Here is a 22,083-nt window from a genome sequence, read left to right on the forward strand (position 1 = left end):
ACCACCTCGGAACATCCTCCCTTATACGTCACCTGCAGCGCATTCATAATAAGTCAGTGACAAGTTCAAAAACTTTGGGTGACAGCGGAAGCAGTCCACTGACCAGTAAATCCCTTCCTCTTGTAACCAAGCTCACGCAAACCACCCCACCAACTCCCTCAGTGTCAATTTCCTCCTTCCCCAGGAATGCCAATAGTCCTGCAGGCCATGTCACTGGCAAGTCTGACGAGTCCTCTCCTGCCTGGGATTCCTCCGATGCATCCTTGCGTGTAACGCCTACTGCTGCTGGCGCTGCTGTTGTTGCCGCTGGGAGTCGATGGTCATCCCAGAGGGGAAGTCGTAAGCCCACTTGTACTACTTCCAGTAAGCAATTGACTGTTCAACAGTCCTTTGCGAGGAAGATGAAATATCACAGCAGTCATCCTACTGCAAAGCGGATAACTGAGTCCTTGACAACTATGTTGGTGTTAGACGTGCGTCCGGTATCCGCCGTTAGTTCACAGGGAACTAGACAATTTATTGAGGCAGTGTGCCCCCGTTACCAAATACCATCTAGGTTCCACTTCTCTAGGCAGGCGATACCGAGAATGTACACGGACGTCAGAAAAAGACTCACCAGTGTCCTAAAAAATGCAGTTGTACCCAATGTCCACTTAACCACGGACATGTGGACAAGTGGAGCAGGGCAGGGTCAGGACTATATGACTGTGACAGCCCACTGGGTAGATGTATGGACTCCCGCCGCAAGAACAGCAGCGGCGGCACCAGTAGCAGCATCTCGCAAACGCCAACTCTTTCCTAGGCAGGCTACGCTTTGTATCACCGCTTTCCAGAATACGCACACAGCTGAAAACCTCTTACGGCAACTGAGGAAGATCATCGCGGAATGGCTTACCCCAATTGGACTCTCCTGTGGATTTGTGGCATCGGACAACGCCAGCAATATTGTGTGTGCATTAAATATGGGCAAATTCCAGCACGTCCCATGTTTTGCACATACCTTGAATTTGGTGGTGCAGAATTTTTTAAAAAACGACAGGGGCGTGCAAGAGATGCTGTCGGTGGCCAGAAGAATTGCGGGACACTTTCGGCGTACAGGCACCACGTACAGAAGACTGGAGCACCACCAAAAACTACTGAACCTGCCCTGCCATCATCTGAAGCAAGAAGTGGTAACGAGGTGGAATTCAACCCTCTATATGCTTCAGAGGTTGGAGGAGCAGCAAAAGGCCATTCAAGCCTATACAATTGAGCACGATATAGGAGATGGAATGCACCTGTCTCAAGTGCAGTGGAGAATGATTTCAACGTTGTGCAAGGTTCTGATGCCCTTTGAACTTGCCACACGTGAAGTCAGTTCAGACACTGCCAGCCTGAGTCAGGTCATTCCCCTCATCAGGCTTTTGCAGAAGAAGCTGGAGGCATTGAAGAAGGAGCTAACACGGAGCGATTCCGCTAGGCATGTGGGACTTGTGGATGCAGCCCTTAATTCGCTTAACAAGGATTCACGGGTGGTCAATCTGTTGAAATCAGTGCACTACATTTTGGCCACCGTGCTCGATCCTAGATTTAAAGCCTACCTTGGATCTCTCTTTCCGGCAGACACAGGTCTGCTGGGGTTGAAAGACCTGCTGGTGACAAAATTGTCAAGTCAAGCGGAACGCGACCTGTCAACATCTCCTCCTTCACATTCTCCCGCAACTGGGGGTGCGAGGAAAAGGCTCAGAATTCCGAGCCCACCCGCTGGCGGTGATGCAGGGCAGTCTGGAGCGACTGCTGATGCTGACATCTGGTCCGGACTGAAGGACCTGACAACGATTACGGACATGTCGTCTACTGTCACTGCATATGATTCTCTCAACATTGATAGAATGGTGGAGGATTATATGAGTGACCGCATCCAAGTAGGCACGTCACACAGTCCGTACTTATACTGGCAGGAAAAAGAGGCAATTTGGAGGCCCTTGCACAAACTGGCTTTATTCTACCTAAGTTGCCCTCCCACAAGTGTGTACTCCGAAAGAGTGTTTAGTGCCGCCGCTCACCTTGTCAGCAATCGGCGTACGAGGTTACATCCAGAAAATGTGGAGAAGATGATGTTCATTAAAATGAATTATAATCAATTCCTCCGCGGAGACATTGACCAGCAGCAATTGCCTCCACAAAGTACACAGGGAGCTGAGATGGTGGATTCCAGTGGGGACGAATTGATAATCTGTGAGGAGGGGGATGTACACGGTGATATATCGGAGGGTGAAGATGAGGTGGACATCTTGCCTCTGTAGAGCCAGTTTGTGCAAGGAGAGATTAATTGCTTCTTTTTTTGGGGGGGTCCAAACCAACCCGTCATATCAGTCACAGTCGTGTGGCAGACCCTGTCACTGAAATGATGGGTTGGTTAAAGTGTGCATGTCCTGTTTTGTTTATACAACATAAGGGTGGGTGGGAGGGCCCAAGGATAATTCCATCTTGCACCTCTTTTTTCTTTTCTTTTTCTTTGCATCATGTGCTGATTGGGGAGGGTTTTTTGGAAGGGACATCCTGCGTGACACTGCAGTGCCACTCCTAGATGGGCCCGGTGTTTGTGTCGGCCACTAGGGTCGCTAATCTTACTCACACAGCTACCTCATTGCGCCTCTTTTTTTCTTTGCGTCATGTGCTGTTTGGGGAGGGTTTTTTGGAAGGGACATCCTGCGTGACACTGCAGTGCCACTCCTAGATGTGCCCGGTGTTTGTGTCGGCCACTAGGGTCGCTAATCTTACTCACACAGTCAGCTACCTCATTGCGCCTCTTTTTTTCTTTGCGTCATGTGCTGTTTGGGGAGGGTTTTTTGGAAGGGCCATCCTGCGTGACACTGCAGTGCCACTCCTAGATGGGCCCGGTGTTTGTGTCGGCCACTAGGGTCGCTAATCTTACTCACACAGCTACCTCATTGCGCCTCTTTTTTTCTTTGCGTCATGTGCTGTTTGGGGAGGGTTTTTTGGAAGGGACATCCTGCGTGACACTGCAGTGCCACTCCTAGATGGGCCCGGTGTTTGTGTCGGCCACTAGGGTCGCTAATCTTACTCACACAGCTACCTCATTGCGCCTCTTTTTTTCTTTGCGTCATGTGCTGTTTGGGGAGGGTTTTTTGGAAGGGACATCCTGCGTGACACTGCAGTGCAACTCCTAGATGGGCCCGGTGTTTGTGTCGGCCACTAGGGTCACTTATCTTACTCACACAGCGACCTCGGTGCAAATTTTAGGACTAAAAATAATATTGTGAGGTGTGAGGTATTCAGAATAGACTGAAAATGAGTGTAAATTATGGTTTTTGAGGTTAATAATACTTTGGGATCAAAATGACCCCCAAATTCTATGATTTAAGCTGTTTTTTAGTGTTTTTGGAAAAAAACACCCGAATCCAAAACACACCCGAATCAGACAAAAATAATTCGGTGAGGTTTTGCCAAAACGCGTTCGAACCCAAAACACGGCCGCGGAACCGAACCCAAAACCAAAACACAAAACCCGAAAAATTTCAGGCGCTCATCTCTAGATGGAACCCAAGTCTAAGCACAGAATGCATTTATGTTTCATATACTACTTATACACAGCCTGAAGGTCATTTTAGCCAATATTTGTAATAACTTTGTGCATTAAACAAAGTGTGTACAGTCACACAATTTATTTATGTTTCATATACACCTTATACACACAGCCTGAAGGTCATTTAATACAATATTTTAATAACTTTGTGTATTAAACAAAGTTTGTGTGTACATTGAGCCATCAGAAAACAAAGGTTTCACTCTCTCAGTCTCACTCAAAAAATTCCGTATTTCGGAATATTTGGATATGGGATACTCAACCTGTATCACATACTGTAAGTAAATGCCATTATGCTCCCTTTTAAAAATAATAGTAAAATATCCACTGAAAGGATGATTACATTTAAACATTTGCTCTGAACTTTGGCCTCAATGGAAGATTTATTTTTTGTCAATGCATGCTAGTTGGAGATTTATCAAAGCTTGGAGAGAGACATAGTTACCTATCCTCCCGGAAGCTGTGGGAGACTCCCGATTTTTGTGGCAGTCCCCCACAGCCCTGGAAAGGTAGGTGGCTCTCCCGCAACTTGCCACTTCCTACTGAAGAGGACATGGATGAAGATAAAACACACAGCAATCTCAGCTACAACGCAGAAGGGGCGGGGCTAAAGATATGATTGCATCATTTAGCACCTCCCCCTACCCATGGACCCGTGAATCATGGGCATTTTCTTATCTTGGGGGCGGGACCTAATAGCATGACAGTCTGGCCTTGCCCCCCAAGTGTCATGGTGTCTCTCCTCTCCGGGCTTCTCTCGGAGGGGAGACATAAAAAGTAGGTAACTATAAAGAGAGATAAAGGGGAGAGAGATAAAGTATAAACCAATCAGCTCTTAACTGTCATTTTTCAAACACAGCCTGTAAATAATAGAAGCAGATTGGTTAGTACTTTATCTCTCTCCACTTTATCTCTCCCCAAGCTTTGATAAATATTCCCCTAGATTTCCTGTCTGTCAATATACCCTTTCGCAGCTGAGGGTTTTTTCACCCCTGTGTTGAGGCCCTTTTTTTGACAGTAGCTCTTGTCAGATTATCAGTAACACTGATTTTATGCGGTACCCACACTATTATACCTTGTTTTGTTTTTTCAGAAGTCTTTGTACTTTCAGAATATATACAGTAACTAGCCATTTTGTCATTGTAACATATTAAATAAAATGTAACAGAAACGCCACAAAGAAATACTGTGAGGTTCTTGTCTCAGCATTAATCCACCTTCATAAAATAACAAACAGCAAGCCTCAATGTGTAAGTGGGTGTGGTTCATAGGGTCGACCACACTTAGGTCGACAGTATCTAGGTCCACCACTATTGGTCGACAGTAACTAAGTCTGCACCCAAAATAGGTCAACACAAGCATTAGGTCGACATGACAAAAGGTTGACATGAGGTTTTTAAAAAACGTTAGTGTCATTTTCTTCATAGAGTGACCCAAATTAGTATACCGCGTCCCCTCGCATGGCGAGTGAAGCTTCGGGCAAGGTTACCATTCCCAATTATAGTCCACGTGGATCGTAAAGTATGAAAAAGTTCAAAAAATGAAAACACATTTGTGAAAAACTCATGTTGACCTTTTGTAAAGTCGACCTAGAACATGTCGACCTAGTGACCATGTCGACCGAGAAACCCTATTGACCTAATGCATGTCGACAAATAGTGGTTGACCTAGTGACTGTCGACCTTAGTGTGGTCGACCTAGGGACCGGATACTGTGTAAGTTTACATAAAAAACAAATCTGCACTTTTATATGCATTTATTTAATTTTTTCCCTCATTTCAATTTAAACTAGGGAACCTACAGCATTAAATGAGAGGTCCTCTTTTGTATTTGGCACAAGATGGGGAGATCTGGGCTCTAGATTTCCCCATCTGTGGATTTTTTTTTTTTTTTTGTGTGTATTTTTTTGGTGATCACCAGACAATAATTACTAAGGGAAATTTGGAGGCTGATTCAGACCTGATCGCTGGGCTGCTACATTTGTTGTGCTGCGTTCAGATAGTCACCGCCTAAGGGGAGTGTATATTCACCGTGCAAGTGTGCGATCACATATGTCACAAAAATCCCTCAGTCAGCAGGCAGCTGTAAATCCATTCGCACCACACTCACCATTGAATGATTTTTCTACTGTGTGTAGTGTGTGCGCAGCCCAGGACTTACTTCTACAGTGCAATGAGAACAGGCTGATCGGGTCTGGAGCTGACGTCACACACCCTCCCTGAAAACGCTTGGGAACGCCTGCATTTTCCCTGACACTCCCAGAAAACGGTCAGTTACCACCCACAAACGGCCTCTTCCTGTCAATCAGCATGCGAATGGCTGTGCGACTGGAATTTTCTCACCAGCCTGTGACTGTCCTGCAATGTCTTTTGTTGATTGCCGACCCTCGTGTGCATTGCAGTGCATACGCATGCGCAGTCTATTGCTAATCGCCGCCTTGATTTGAAGACATTGCCCCTTTTAAATCAGGGTGCCCCCATGTGTGCAGTCATTACAGGGGAGATAGGGCAGTGGGTACAATGGGGGTTCATTCCGACCCGTTCGCATGCAGTGGTTCTTCTTTGCGGTGCGAACGGGTCGGAACTGCATGTGCGTGGCGGCCACAATGCGCACGCGCGTCATTGCCCGGCGACGGCCCATGGCCAGAATAAAGAAGAAAGTGATCGCTAGCACGATCACAAGAAGATTGACAGCGGGGAGGCATTCCGGGCGTATACTCACCGGGTGGAGATCCTAACGCAGGCGTGTCCAGGCGTTTAGAGGGCGGATATCTGACGTCAATCCCGGGACCTTCGTCGCTGGATCCGTCACACAGGGTAAGTAGGTCTTGTTTTGCAGGAAACTTTTTAGCATAGCAGGACTGCACAAGCGATCGCAGCCCTGTTATGCTATACACCCCCCCATAGGCGGCGTCAAGTTGATCGCACAAGCAGCAAAAAGTTGCTGCGTGCGATCAACTCAGAATGAGGGCCAATGTGCCCTTCTCCTATCTATGGGAAACTTTTCTAGTGATGTTGTCTGTTGATCATAGGTGTTGCTAAGTGGGGCGCATCATTTGGAAGAAGGAGCTCCCCTCTTTAACTTGTGGCTGTCCCCACATTTACAGGTGGAATTTTGGGCATCATAGGGCACACAGGGCCTAATTTAAGGTTGATTGCAAAATAAAATTTTCCCCTAATGGGCAAAACCATGTGCACTGCAGGGGAGGCAGATATAACATGTGCAGAGAGAGAGAGAGAGATTTGGGTGGGGTGCGTTCAAACTGAAATCTAAATTGCAGTGTAAAAATAAAGCAGCCAGTATTTACCCTGCACAGAAACAATATAACGCACCCAAATCTAACTCTCTCTGCAAATGTTACATCTGCCCCAACTGCAGTGCACATGGTTTTGCCCATTAGGGGAAAAAATTTTTTTGCAATCAACCTTGAATAAAGACCACTGTGCGCTCCTACTATTGTGAGGAAATCACCTATTTTCCATACAGCAGAGTAATATTGTCTGGTTATCACCAGACAATAGCTACTAGTGGGCCACATAACATGTGTGGAATGGTATATACCACTGCTGCAGCCCATTCTCTTAAAGCAGTGGTTCCCGAACTTTTTTGAATCATGGCGACCTAGAGCAGGCTTTTTCAACCAGTGTGCCGTGGCACACTAGTGTGCCGCGACCAGTTGCAAGGTGTGCCGTGGAGCCAGATCAGCTTCCTGTACCTTCAGAGTGAACTGTTGGCCCGGGATCTTCTTAGAGGATCAGTCATGCTCCGGCCGTGACCTATGCCTTGATGACGTGGCAGTGTGATATCATAGGTCACAGCCGCCGCATCTCACCACCCAGCCAGCCCACCCACCTGCATACACATCTTCCAGTTCCCACTTGCATCCACAGCTTTCCTTGCCCACCCACATCCACACCTGCCCGACCGCCCGCTGCTGAGTATTCGCAGCACTCCACTATGAACAACCCCCGCCACTGAGGGACAGGGAGGAGGACAGCTGACAGGAAGGGACTAATATTTGTTATGTTATTTCTCTTGTGGGGAGCAATAGGATTTATGGGGGGAACAATGTGAATAATTCATGTTGGGAGCAATAGGGTTTATGCGGGGAGAAATGTGATTGATTTATGTGGGGAGCAATGGGATTTATGTAGGGAGCAACATGAATTATGTGGGGAGCTATGTGATTGTTTTTCCTGTGTAGGCCAATGTATGTGTGGATTCTTTTTTTACTGTGAGGGCCAATGTGTGTTTTTTTCTGTGGGGAACTGATGGTGTGCCTTGGCAATTTTTAAATATTTTTCGGTGTGCCGCGAGTAAAAAAAGGTTGAAAATCACTGACCTAGAGCATCAGAATTCTTTTCATGGCACCCCTAGGCCAAAAGTTTCTTATTGAGAAATTTAGAAAGAAATATTAAATTAAGTAAAATGTTTTTAAATGTGATCCTTAATATCAATTGTGTGGTGAGGGACAGGATTTTATTCTGTTTGTCCACATATTTTATGATTGACAACCACCAGCACTGGTTTTGCCTATTACAATAACCATACATAATTTGAATTGGTCCTGGACCACCAATCCAAGGCACCCCTGCAAGTGCCCTGAGGCACCCTAGGGTGCCACGGCACACAATTTGAGAACCACTGTCTTAATGGTCAGATGTACTGTGCAGTCAGAGCTGCTCTTCTGCGTAACGCGTGGTTTTGCTAATAATTCTCTGTGAACTGTAGAGACTGTTATGCGTGAATTTCCCAGGAGACCAGCAAATTCTGAGATATTCAAACCACCCTGTCTGTCACCAACAATCATTCCACAGGGAAAGTCATTTAGATCACTTTTTTCTCCATTCTGGTATTTGATCTGAACAACAACTGAACCTCTTGTTGTGTATGCATACTTTTATGTTCTTAGCTACTGCAACATGATTGATTGGATGATTAGATATGTGCATTAATAAGCTTGTGTAAAGGTTACCTAATAAAGTGTCTACTGAGTGTATTTTACAGTATTGTACAATCAGTAAATATTTGTTCATTGCAGCAGTCCCTGCCCCATTGCAGTTTACATTGTGTTGCCCTACCATCAAGTGGCAAATTAGTAAGAACTTGAAGCTAATTAGCCTACCAGTACGTTTTTTTGTAGCATCTGAAGGAAACATAATCCAGTTGCGTACTAACTACAATCTATTAAAGTGACACTTTGTATTAATAATTTCTTGCCATTGCTGGGAAACTCCAAAATTTAATGTAGTGTCTCCTGTCTCCCAGTAAAGTGTGAAAATCCCCTGCATCCCTCTGACCGACTGTGAAATGGGTGGGAGCAGGTCTTGATGGGACAATTCACTATAACATTAGTGATTCACAAGTCAGCTAAATGCATACTTGCCTACCTGACCCTCTCCATGAGGGAGAAAATGCTCTGTTCCTGGACTTTACTGGTAATGTATGATTGCCATCACCTGTGGTGAGCTAGTTAATTGATAAGAAAGGTGTTTCACCACAGATGATGGCAATCATACATTACCAGGAAAGTCCAGGAACAGAGCATTTTCTCCCTCATGCATACCTCCCAACATGACCCTCTCCAGGAGGGACAAAATGCTCTGCTCCTACTGTAGGCTTCCCTCTCAATTTAAGAACGCCATCACCTGTGCTGAAACACCACTCTCCTCAATTAACTGGTTCTAAACAGGAGATGGCAGTCATAAATTAAGAGGGAAGTCCAGGAACAGAGCATTCTGTCCCTCCTGGAGAGGGTCATGTTGGGAGGTATGCTCATGGAGAGGGTCAGGTATGGCTAAATGTCAGAGGGGACAGGGCTGCAATCATGTGATTAGTGTGCTGGATGGTGAGACTGAATCCCCCCTAATGAGTAGACGGGTCATATGGTTGTGACATTATAAGAGGACCTTTAGTCCTTGGAACTAGCATCTACCAAACTGAAAAACTTGATGCTGCTTTTACCATTCCAGTGCTGTGATCGGATAGTTCTATATACACACACCTCCTGCTTGTCTGGGCCTAACTTGTTTATTTATTTATTATTTATCAACAGTTTCTTATATAGTGCAGCAAATTCTGTTGCGCTTTACATTTGGAAATAGCAATGATATAACAAACTGGGTGATAACAGTCATAGAGGTAGGATTAATGCAATAGGAGCTCTGAGCTTAGTTAAAAACAGCAAAAAGAAACACAGACTAGACAAAACACACACTTGTCAATAAAATAAAAAGCAAAATTGAGTTGATAGTCGCATTTATTTAGACAGTCTGTACCTTACATTAAGAGATTATGTATCAGTCTACCTGATCCTTTGATCATTTTCACCCTTGACTTAAGGTCCCATTTACTGAGTGCACAAGCTGTAATACTTTTTGAGTGGTCGTCAGCCTTATCAGATGATCGCAGCAAGAAATTTTTTAGCAGTTGGGCAAAACCATGTGCACTGCAGGGGAGGCAGATATAACATGTGCAGAGAGAGTTAGATTTGGGTGGGTTATTTTGTTTCTGTGCAGGGTAAATACTGGCTGCTTTATTTTTACACTGCAATTTAGATTGCAGATTGAACACACCACACCCAAATCTAACTCTCTCTGCACATGTTATATCTGCCTCCCCTGCAGTGCACATGGTTTTGCCCAACTGCTAACCAAATTCCTGCTGCGATCAACTTGGAATTACCCCCAATGTTCATAGGTCTTAAATGAGGACTGTTGCCAGGAGAATATTGTTCATTACTGAATACTGAATGGTATTTGATGTGTTAATTTACAAAAGTTGATAGCAGCCTTGCGCTTTTTACTGCTGCTGGTTTCCAAGTAAAAAAGAGAACACACCCAAAGACTCCAAATTTAAATACCTTCACACATAAAAGAATAACCAGAAACCAGCGCTACTAATGAATTGGGAAGAGAGCAGTCCCACGTAGTACTAAATGATCACTGCTTTATCTCTCACATAGACAGAACACTTACAGAGTATTCCTGTCCCGCATGCCCGCAAAGGTATCTTTTACACCGAAAGAACTTTCAGCGTTCATCAAACAAGCATTACCCAAATGTGGATACTTACATTCACTTTCGCGAGACAGAAAGTGAATGTAAGTGTCCACATTTGGGTAATGAGAGATAAAGCAGTGATCATTTAGAACTACGTGGGACTGCTCTCTTCCTAATTCATTAGTAGCGCTGGTTTCTGGTTATCCTCTCTCTCTCTCTCTCTCTCTCTCTCTCTCTCTCTCTCTCTCTCTATCTCTAACTATCTATCTAGATATATATATATATATATATATCATACCTCCCAACTGTCCCGCATTCAGCGGGACAATCCCGCTATTTGGACCCTGTCCCGCTGTCTCACCCGCAGGCAGCAGTGTCCTGCGGGTGGGGGGGCAGTTGGGGGAGGCTTTGATCACCCGCTACTCTGCTCTGCAAAGCAACCGGTGGTCACTGAATACATGCTGTGCGCACGCTGTGGGGCATGTATCTGGCACTGTGGGGCATGTAACTGGCACTGTGGGGCATTGTATCTGGCACTGTGGGGCATGTATGGCACTGTGGGGCATGTAACTGGCACTGTGGGGCATTGTATCTGGCACTGTGGGGCATGTATGGCACTGTGGGACATGTAACTGGCACTGTGGGGCATGTATCTGGCACTGTGGGGCATGCACGGCACTGTGGGGCATTGTATCTGGCACTGTGGGGCATGTAAGTGGCACTGTGGGGCATGTAACTGGCACTGTGGGGCATTGTATCTGGCACTGTGGGGCATTGTAACTGGCACTGTGGGGCATTGTATCTGGCACTGTGGGGCATGTATGGCACTATGGGGCATGTATCTGGCACTGTGGGGCATTGTAACTGGCACTGTGGGGCATTGTAACTGGCACTGTGGGGCAATGTATCTGGCACTGTGGGGCATTGTATCTGGCACTGTGGGGCATTGTAACTGGCACTGTGGGGCAATGTAACTGGCACTGTGGGGCATATATCTGGCACTGTGGGGCACGTAACTGGCACTGTGGGGCATTGTATCTGGCACTGTGGGGCATTGTGTCTGGCACTGTGGGGCATTGTAACTGGCACTGTGGGGCAATTGTGTATCTGACCCTGTGTAAAAGGGGACTCTGCATGCGTACTGTGCAAAAATTGAGGGGCAGGAGAGGCACTACGCTGCGCTCTCCTCCCCTCACATAGCAGAGGGAAGGAAACGGTGAGTGATGAGGGGGCTTGGTGGTCTTATATCTGGCACTGTGGGGTATGTATCTGGCACTGTGGGGCATGTAACTGGCACTGTGGGGCATGTAACTGGCACTGTGGGGCATTGTATCTAGCACTGTGGGGCATTGTATTTGGCACTGTGGGGCATGTATCTGGCACTGTGGGGCATGTATCTGGCACTGTGGGGCATGTATGGCACTGTGGGGCATGTAACTGGCACTGTGGGGTATTGTATCTGGCACTGTGGGGCATGTATGGCACTGTGGGGCATGTAACTGGCACTGTGGGGCATGTATCTGACACTGTGGGGCATGTATGGCACTGTGGGGCATTGTATCTGGCACTGTGGGGCATGTATGGCACTGTGGGGCATATAACTGGCACTGTGGTGCATTGTATCTGGCACTGTGGGGCATGTAACTGGCACTGTGGGGCATGTATCTGGCACTGTGGGGCATGTATGGCACTGTGGGGCATTGTATCTGGCACTGTGGGGCATGTAACTGGCACTTTGGGGCATTGTATCTGGCACTTTGGGGCATTGTATCTGGCACTGTGGGGCATGTAACTGGCACTGTGGGACATGTAACTGGCACTGTGGGGCATGTATCTGGCACTGTGGGGCATGTATGGCACTGTGAGGCATTATATCTGGCACTGTGGGGCATGTATGGCACTGTGGGGCATGTAACTTGCACTGTGGGGCATTGTATCTGGCACTGTGGGGCATGTATCTGGCACTGTGGGGCATGTATCTGGCACTGTGGGGCATGTATGGCACTGTGGGGCATGTAACTGGCACTGTGGGGCATGTATCTGGCACTGTGGGGCATGTAACTGGCACTGTGGGGCATGTAACTGGCACTGTGGGGCATGTATCTGGCACTGTGGGGCATGTATGGCACGCTGTGGGGCATTGTATCTGGCACTGTGGGGCATTGTACCTGGCACTGTGGGGCATGTATGGCACTGTGGGGCATGTAACTGGCACTGTGGGGCATGTATCTGGCACTGTGGGGCATGTATGGCACTGTGGGGCATGTATGGCACTGTGGGGCATGTAACTGGCACTGTGGGGCATTGTATCTGGCACTGTGGGGCATGTATCTGGCACTGTTGGGCATTGTATCTGGCACTGTGGGGCATGTATGGCACTGTGGGGCATGTAACTGGCACTGTGGGGCATTGTATCTGGCACTGTGGGGCATGTATGGCACTGTGGGGCATGTAACTGGCACTGTGGGGCATGTATCTGGCACTGTGGGGCATGCACGGCACTGTGGGGCATTGTATCTGGCACTGTGGGGCATGAAACTGGCACTTTGGGGCATGTAACTGGCACTGTGGGGCATTGTGTCTGGCACTGTGGGGCATTGTATCTGGCACTATGGGGCATTGTAACTGGCACTGTGGGGCAATTGTGTATCTGACCCTGTGTAAAAGGGGACTCTGCATGCGTACTGTGCAAAAATTGAGGGTCAGGAGAGGCACTACACTGCGCTCTCCTCCCCTCACATAGCAGAGGGAAGGAAACGGTGAGTGATGAGGGGGCTTGGTGGTCTTATATCTGGCACTGTGGGGTATGTAAAAAAAAGCAATTGTTTCCCCAGCACACTGAATGGATAACAGTAACCAGATATAAATCCCACATGATAATAGAATTCAGAGATCTTCGTTACACATATTTGCGCAAATGTGTGGTTAAGCCCCAAAGCCGCATCAAGGCCTCTCTGTATATTTGGGGTCCCTAGCGCTATATCTAGGTGCAGGGTGTGGCACCCCAAAACACCAGAATGAGCCAGAAAGCACAGCGTGACATACCAGTGTAAAAAACTATAGTGTTAATAAATTAGTATTTAGGAAGCCGAAGCTATAGAGGGGGTGATACAAACATGAAATGTAATTAAAATAGAGAAATAGTGTTAGAAAATTAATAAGTGAAAAGATTTACACAGGTTCTGTGGCTGGAGGTGTGAGGTGTGGTGCCTCTGGACTGGCTGAGCTGGATGGCTTTAGTGTGGCATACCTTTACATTCTATTAACACTTTTCACTTATTAATTTTCTAACACTATTTCTCTATTTTAATTACATTTCATGTTTGTATCACCCCCTCTATAGCTTCGGCTTCCTAAATACTAATTTATTAACACTATAGTTTTTTACACTGGTATGTCACGCTGTGCTTTCTGGCTCATTCTGGTGTTTTGGGGTGCCACACCCTGCACCTAGATATAGCGCTAGGGACCCCAAATATACAGAGAGGCCTTGATGCGGCTTTGGGGCTTAACCACACATTTGCGCAAATATGTGTAACGAAGATCTCTGAATTCTATTATCATGTGGGATTTATATCTGGTTACTGTTATCCATTCAGTGTGCTGGGGAAACAATTGCTTTTTTTTCTTGCTCAGAAATACCCCTTCCTTTCGAGCACCTGAATGATATCACTAAGCTAATTGAGCATTTACCAATCTATATGTATACTGTGGGGTATGTATCTGGCACTGTGGGGCATGTAACTGGCACTGTGGGGCATGTAACTGGCACTGTGGGGCATGTAACTGGCACTGTGGGGCATTGTATCTGGCACTGTGGGGCATTGTATTTGGCACTGTGGGGCATGTATCTGGCACTGTGGGGCATGTATCTGGCACTGTGGGGCATGTATCTGGCACTGTGGGGCATGTATCTGGCACTGTGGGGCATGTAACTGGCACTGTGGGGTATTGTATCTGGCACTGTGGGGTATTGTATCTGGCACTGTGGGGCATGTAACTGGCACTGTGGGGCATGTATCTGACACTGTGGGGCATGTATCTGGCACTGTGGGGCATTGTATCTGGCACTGTGGGGCATATAACTGGCACTGTGGGGCATGTAACTGGCACTGTGGGGCATGTATCTGGCACTGTGGGGCATGTAACTGGCACTGTGGGGCATTGTATCTGGCACTGTGGGGCATGTAACTGGCACTGTGGGGCATGTATCTGGCACTGTGGGGCATGTATGGCACTGTGAGGCATTATATCTTGCACTGTGGGGCATGTATGGCACTGTGGGGCATGTAACTGGCACTGTGGGGCATTGTATCTGGCACTGTGGGGCATGTATCTGGCACTGTGGGGCATTGTATCTGGCACTGTGGGGCATGTATCTGGCACTGTTGGGCATGTAACTGGCACTGTGGGGCATTGTATCTGGCACTGTGGGGCATGTATCTGGCACTGTGGGGCATGTATCTGGCACTGTGGGGCATGTATGGCACTGTGGGGCATGTAACTGGCACTGTGGGGAATTGTATCTGGCACTGTGGGGCATGTATGGCACTGTGGGGCATGTAACTGGCACTGTGGGGCATGTATCTGGCACTGTGGGGCATGCACGGCACTGTGGGGCATTGTATCTGGCACTGTGGGGCATGTAACTGGCACTGTGGGGCATTGTACCTGGCACTGTGGGGCATTGTACCTGGCACTGTGGGGCATTGTAACTGGCACTGTGGGGCATTGTATCTGGCACTGTGGGGCATGTATGGCACTATGGGGCATGTATCTGGCACTGTGGGGCATTGTAACTGGCACTGTGGGGCATTGTAACTGGCACTGTGGGGCAATGTAACTGGCACTGTGGGGCATATATCTGGCACTGTGGGGCACGTAACTGGCACTGTGGGGCATTGTGTCTGGTACTGTGGGGCATTGTATCTGGCACTGTGGGGCATTGTAACTGGCACTGTGGGGCAATTGTGTATCTGACCCTGTGTAAAAGGGGACTCTGCATGCGTACTGTGCAAAAATTGAATGAAGGTGTGCTGAAAGACGACACAAGGGGTAGGTGATAGTGTGCTGAGAAGCGACACAGGGGGTAGGTGATAGTCATGTTGGCAAGCCCCATTTTCAGTGGCCACACCCCTTCTGGAGCATGGCCACGCCCATTGCGTGCCCATACTTTTTTTTTGTGTGTGTGTGGGGGGGGTTTCATTATTTATTTATTTATTTTGGGGGGGGGGGGCACTCTTCATCTTGCCCTGGGCTCCGATAAACCTAGTTACGCCTCTGATATAAACTGACATACAATTAGGGGTAGTTAGCAAAAGGAGGTGTATGCTGCTCACAACCAACGATATAGCTGTCGCTACATCGCCCCTTTTCTTTTGAAACTCTCTCTCAAAAACGTCCAGAGCATCCCTATTCTTATCTGACCCATGACATGATGTAAACTGCCTGGGAGAAATTCCTGGATTACTGTATGGAATTTTTGGAGTGTTTTAGAATTTTAGAACTCGTTACAAAACATTATATTGGAAATGATTTGGCAGAGAGAGACTTTCATTCCATGTGGAAAATTTTTTTTTGTGGGGTGGACCAGTAGCCATTACTGATGGTCACAAATTTTTGTAGCAGGGTCAGAATAAAAATGGGGCGGATGGGACTACAACTCCTGGCCGCCACATAAAAATAAGCTCATCATCGTGATAGCATGATTACCAGCCGCCCACATATCGGCTATAAATATTAAGTATTGCATTTATATTTCTATTTTCCTCACAAAATGATGCAATTTTTCTACTTTTACATATTTAGGGAGACTTTGGGGCTGATAGTGTAGGGGTATACACGACCACATAAGACTGGCCATGCCATACAGACAAGGCCCAATTAACAATGGGGTGGATGGGTCTACAGCACAAGTACTCCAAATAAAAATAGGCCCCTCATCATGACAGCATGCTCATTAGCAGCCACATAGCTTGTCACATGGCCGGCCACAAACTAGAAGTATTAAAATTGTATTTCTATTTTCCATACAAAATTATGCAATTTGTTTATTGTTACATATTTAGGGAAACAGTGGGGCCGATACTGTAGGAGGAACATTCAGAGTTGCCTTCCTATTCTGGCCTCCCCTGCTTACCTCCTGACAGGGTCAGACTGGCCCGTAGGTGTACAGCGGAATAGTAACTTAGTGAAGCAGGACCAAGGATAAATATGGAAGCTTTGTTTGTTTCTATGGAACCTACTCCACGATTAGCCCTGTTGCCAATCAAAGTGGACAGTCCTGACTCCTACTTATAGGGTCGCTGTTCTTTGTAGGCTGTATAATAATTAGCCACACCTCCTCTGTTGGCTGGTCACACCCATTAGGTTGGGCCTTACCACTGCAGTCCCAGGAGGGCCGTACATGCCGCAGTCTGACACTGCCTCCTGACATTGATGATGTCAGTTCCCGCATACAAACTCAGAGAACCTTTTGTTTTTGGAGTTTGTTGAATGCAGGAAGGCCACATTGAGCCACTAATGATGAATGGACTCGTTACTTAAAATATATGGAAACTACTGTTTCTGCATTTGTAAAACAGTCCCATTCACCTTGATAAATAGGCCCCTAAGATTTGGAAACTGCATTCGCATGGTGTACTAGGCAAAAGAATGCCCCATTGCTAGACTGGCAGAGATAGATCCAGGCAAAGATTTATGTGCAGGTCATAGTTCCAGACATTTTAGCTGCCCCCAATCATGAATCACGTCTTCAAATTGGCTAGACCGCCACTTCAAATACAAAGAGTGTATTTCTTTCTATGGAACCATAAACCATAAAGTCTCTCTAACTTTCATTGCTACAATATCATCATCAATGTAGAGTTTTGCTTTTTAGTCTTTTTCATAGCACTTTCTGACATTCAGCCACATATTGATTTTATTTAACAGTCAATTGAATTGGAAAAAGCAATGTGAAATAGAATAGGGATGGGCAGCCATAGAAAGTGACTCGATTCATGTGCGTTACTCCTAAGCCTTAGCATAAATAGACTGAATTCCCAGGTATGTCAACATGCAATAACTTGTGAAAGTCTCTATGAACAGAGCGGTAAGCAGCCTCCATACAAAAATTCTGAACCCTCTCCAAAGACTCAGCCTTTCAGCAGCTGAAAAGGTACATCAAAGCACTATTTGTTTAAAGAGGTTCTCTCTTCATCTTCTGCTGAATGTTATTTAAAAAAAGTGGAATAATAGAGTTATTAGTGCTTGCAGCTGACAAATTACCAAGGCTTTATCTTAATAGATAATGCACTCTCTCCAGCCTCGATTGTTCCATGTCAGTGTTCCATTTACTTGTACAATACAGTCAGGTGCTTACATAAATGTTCTCAGATTAAATTACAATTTCTCCTTTGTCAAATGCATTATTGTTATCAATTATAAAGAATCTGGCATATATATTTCTATTTATTATGTATGATGTTGTACATACAGTTTAGCAGTAGGGTCACTCAGAGACCAAGGTGTGTGTTATGTATATATGTACAGCATTGTTTTAGGTCAGCCCTTTGTCTATAGAATACTGCTGACCATTTTCATGCTTGTCCGGATGACTGTATTGTTGAGACATCTAAGCTTGGACAATAGAGTGTAATATAGATTTTTGGGCTCAGTAGGCTCTTTTATTGTTTGTTAGGCTATTTAGAATTCCAAACTCTAGCACCCATGATAGGATTTTCGATAGTGTGTATGAGTCCTTTTTTTACGGAAATATTTTGCCTGTGTTCCTACAGTATGATGTATTTGTTAAGGCCCATACACACGGTGAGATTCGGGCTATGCCCAATTCTCACTATGCGACAGGGGCTAGGTTGGCATCGCAAGCACATAATGAGTGTGCTTGCGATACTGACTATGTGCGATTTTGGCTATGTGTCAATTTTGACTATCTCTTCTGTAGAGATAGTCAAAATTGACTTGCCTGCACAGTCTATCTAGGCTTGCAATGCCAACCACGCGGGACCACGCATCAGCATCAAATCGGGATCGCAAGGTGACTTTCACCTTGCGATATGCACTAACTTTTCTTACGATTTTGACTATATAGTCAAAATCGTAAGAAAATATCTCACCGTGTGTACACACCATTAGAGTGAGATGTGTATCTTCTGGATATATTTCTTAGTGTGAGATGTGTGTTCCCCTAATGCATTTGTCATACTTGTATAGCTTTTTGACTACTTGACTCTTGCAAAGGAGTGAAAGTGGGCTTTTCTCCCAGAGGTTTGTGAGGAGTCCACAATTTGTGAGTCTCATGGACATTCCAGCACAGGGCAATTAGTTTTTTTGGCTAAGCTCTCATCGTCAATAGGTTTTAAGAAATTACTTAGGTCTCTATAGTTCTTTAACGAAAGATACCTGTCCAGTGAGGTCCTGCGATGTCCCTCTCCTCATCGGTGTCTTCTCCTTTGTGTCCAGCATGCTACCACTGCATATGATGGGTTGCTGTTAATGACCATGTGCAACAGACATCTGAACCTACGCATGGCACTACAACCTAGAGGGGACTCAGCAAAGCCTTCGTAGCTGGAAAGGTTATTGCTGGATCTCCATTAGGACGCACCTGCTAATGCCATCTATAAGCTTGTCGCTGTTTGCAAACTGCAGAACGGCTGTCATAACCACTTTACCGAGTGCTAAAGGGGTTATGGCTTCTTCTTAAATAGAGACCTTAGCATTAAATTTAACCCCATGGCGGTAACATTGACACCCATTGTATCTCTTTTAATGCTCTACTATCTGTGAATAAGGTTTGCTTGGTTACTTCTGGTGAAGGATGATCATAAATATTATTTTGTTTTAATTGAATTCTGTAGAACAAAGATTTTTATACTTTTACAACTACTTTTTATGTTATTTTCATGGAAAAAAAACCCCAACAACATAATGTAGGAAATACTCCTGAATACTATTGGTTGCTTATTTCTCAATATAGCGAATATTGGGTTTATTCAGGTTTGTTAGCAAACCATAAAAGCACAAAACTCTAACTCTCTATGCACATGTTACATCTGCCCCACATGCAGTGCAGCCTAGTTTTTGCCATTAGTGTGCTTTTTTTGGTTTGCTAACAAACTTGAATAAGGCCCATTGCACTGAAATCTCTTGTTCTGCCATTTTGGATTGTGTTTTGGGTAAATTTCTCATTACCCCCCCCCCCCCCCCAAGCCAGGACAACTGCTCTGATAGACAGCTTTTCCAGCGAGCCTAAAGGATACACTTTCCCGCTAATAGCAGGGGCAAAACTTACAGTGTAGGATTCCATCCTGTGTTACTACGCATACGCACTGTGAGAGTCAGAGGAGGCAGAGAGATCCTTCGTTCAGTAGGGAGAAGTAAACTAAACCTTTCGTTTCCGAAGTTTTATAAATAGCATAACCACAATGTTCCTATACATTGTATGGGGACTGCGGTGTGCTCCGATATTGAAAGTAACAAAGAATATAGGGGGTCATTCTGAGTAGATCGCTCGCTAGCTACTTTTAGCAGCCGTGCAAACGCATAGTCGCCGCCCACAGGTGAGTTTATATTCGCTGTGCAAGTGTGTGCAGCCGAGCGGGTATAAAACACATTTTGTGCAGAACAAGACCAGCCCGGTAGTTACTTATTCTGTGCGATGATTGAAGCGACGAAGGTCCTGGAATTGACGTCAGATACCCGCCCTGCAAACGCCTGGACACGCCTGCGTTTTTCCAAACACTCCCTGAAAATGGTCAGTTGACACCCATAAACGCCTTCTTCCTTTCATTCTCCTTGCGATCGGCTGTGCGAATGGAATTGTCGCTATAAGCAGTGCAAAACAACGATGCTTTTTGTACCCGTACACCGCACATGTACATTGCGCACCATACCATACGTAGTTTTGCCAATTTTTTTTTTTTAATTCTTTATTTTTGCGTGGTTAAACAGAGTGGGCAAACAATACAATAAGAAAAGGGAGAAGCGGTCAGGAGGACCAACGTCCAACAAAAAACACATTTTTAGAATAAAGAACAAAATCAATCAAAAATAAAACATTGGTAACAAAGTATCAAATATGGGGGGGAAGGGGGAGAAGGAAGAGGGGGATAAGGGGAGGGGAAAACCACGGTGTAATCAAGGCACAGTACATATCCTGGAGATAGTTATAATAGAAAAAGAGAAAGAAAAGGAGGGCAAGGGAGAGAGGAGAGAGGATAAGAAAAAGAAAACGAAGAAGAAAAAAGAAAAGGAGAGAAGAAATGAAGGAAAAGCGGTAGTCGATGCCCATGGGTCTGCGGATGGAGCTAGGAACTAGAGGGGAGAGGCGGCGATCTACGTTCAGCAACGAGCCAGGGGGCCCAAACCTGCTCAAAAACGTGACCCTGATCGTGGAGATAATATGTAATCCTCTCCATTGATGCAATATGCCAAATTTTGGCTTTAAGGGACGGGAGAGAGGGGGGAGAGGGTTTTTTCCAATTAAGAGCTATCAGCGATTTTGCCGCAGTTAGAATGTGTGTAGTCAGTTTTTGAGAGATTTTATCAAGCATCGGGGGAGGGTAACACAGCAAAAAGATCCAGGGATCTTTCAGCATGGGGGAGTCCAGAAGGGAGTTAAGGAGTGAGTGGACTAGATTCCAGAAGGAAACGATGATTGGGCAGGTCCACCATATATGAAGCATAGTGCCTCTACATCCGCAGTTCCTCCAGCAGTTAGGGGAGGAAGACGGAAATAATTTATTAAGTCTATCAGGGGTGTAGTACCAACTGTAGTAAATCTTGTAAGCCGTCTCTTTGAAAGCAGTAGCAATAGAGCACTTAGCAATCCCCAGTCTCATGTCCTCCCAGTCTTCGCACTCCAGAGGAGGCCCAAGATCGCGCTCCCATGCGAGTTCGTGGGACCAGGAGGAGGGAAGGGAAGAATCCAGTAAAAGGGAGTAAAGTTGGGAAATTACGCCTTTGGAGAGGTGGGAGTTTATGCATAAACTTTCAAAGGGGGTAAGGTCACGGAGCAAAGCGGAAAAAGACAGGGAACCTAAGAAGTGACGGATTTGTAGGAATTGAAAGGGATTAAGTGAGTGAGAGGGGGTCTTCTGTTGGAGATCAGATAGGGACAACCATTGACCCCGGTCGGCAAAATCAGTCGGGAATTTGAAGCCCAGCTTTATCCATGTACGGAACCTCGTAATCGAGAATCCAGGAGGAAACATAGGGTTCTGCCAGACAGGGGTCAAGGGTGAGGGGGTAGTGGTAAGACCCATCTTAAGAGAGTGGGAATCCCAAATTCTAAGATTAAATTTAATAGTGGGGAGGAGTTTGGAGGTTGGGGGTCAGGGGAGGTAGGGGGCAAACCCCAGAAGGGGGTCTGGTCCGGGAGGTTGACGTGGGCTGCTTCGATATCCAACCAGGATACGGACCCCAGAGGAGCATAAGAGGTGACAATATGGGAGAAATGAGAGGCTAGGTAATAGAGTTTGATATCAGGAA

General features: G+C 46.0%; 1 long non-coding RNA gene across 1 annotated transcript in view; it reads left to right on the forward strand.

Annotated features, from left to right (window-relative positions):
- Window positions 1–9,335: 9,335 nt before the first annotated feature.
- The window catches only part of LOC134911269 (uncharacterized), a 55,688-nt gene continuing 42,940 nt past the window's right edge, over window positions 9,336–22,083 (forward strand). The window contains exon 1 of the long non-coding RNA XR_010176432.1: window positions 9,336–9,380. This is a non-coding gene — a long non-coding RNA (uncharacterized LOC134911269). The remainder of the gene's footprint in view (window positions 9,381–22,083) is intronic.

Source organism: Pseudophryne corroboree, chromosome 4, assembly GCF_028390025.1.
Source record: "Pseudophryne corroboree isolate aPseCor3 chromosome 4, aPseCor3.hap2, whole genome shotgun sequence".
Classification (NCBI taxonomy): Eukaryota; Metazoa; Chordata; class Amphibia; order Anura; family Myobatrachidae; genus Pseudophryne; species Pseudophryne corroboree.